Source organism: Schistocerca nitens, chromosome 8 (genome assembly GCF_023898315.1).
Source record: "Schistocerca nitens isolate TAMUIC-IGC-003100 chromosome 8, iqSchNite1.1, whole genome shotgun sequence".
Lineage (NCBI taxonomy): Eukaryota > Metazoa > Arthropoda > Insecta > Orthoptera > Acrididae > Schistocerca > Schistocerca nitens.
Window position 1 is genome coordinate 104,820,159 of NC_064621.1, and position 766 is coordinate 104,820,924.

The 766-nt window shown below is 51.0% G+C and overlaps 1 pseudogene; it reads left to right on the top strand.

Annotated features, from left to right (window-relative positions):
• The first annotated feature begins 413 nt into the window (after positions 1-413).
• On the top strand, positions 414-531 carry LOC126200082 (5S ribosomal RNA; annotated as a pseudogene).
• Positions 532-766: the final 235 nt, after the last annotated feature.

The window sequence follows — 766 nt, forward strand, 5'->3', positions numbered from 1 at the left end:
ATCCAGCGAATCGAGGCCACCCAATTGGTGCTTTCGCCAACCACTCCAGCCTCTCTCTAAGTGTCTTTAGTGTGACGCAGAGTCCACGCACTTTCCATCAGCATCACAGAATGCCGGCAGTTCTCTCTTTGGCCTGCCCTGGCCTGACGAACCAAACTGTCAAAGCGACTTCGACAAGCCCGCTGCCCGCCACTAGTTAGTGCTTTCTCAGTATATGTCAATCGTTGTCTAGTGGACAAGACCAGAACCTGGTCGTGTATCGTCCAAGTAATGAATGGAAGACGTCAAGCATTAAAAAATATTACTGTTGCTGTGGCGACACAAACAGCTACCTGCAGAACATATACCATGGCAGCAGTAGTGCGTCCCTTATTTTCTACTTCAGTATTTTGTAGCGCTCATCATGCATCATTGGCAACGGCCTTGCCACAGTGGATGCACCGGTTCCCGTGAGATCACCGAAGTTAAGCGCTGTCGGGCGTGGTCGGCACTTGGATGGGTGACCATCCAGGCTGCCATGCGCTGTTGCCATTTTTCGGGGTGCACTCAGCCTCGTGATGCCAATTGAGGAGCTACTCGACCGAATAGTAGCGGCTTCGGTCAAGAATACCATCATAACAACTGCGAGAGAGGTGTTCTGACGGCTCTCCTATCCACTTCCTCAACTGAGGATGACACGGCGGTCAGATGGTCCCGATGGGCCACTTGTGGTCTAAAGACGGAGTGCATCCTGCATCATTATTACTCTGAACGATTCTAATACAAA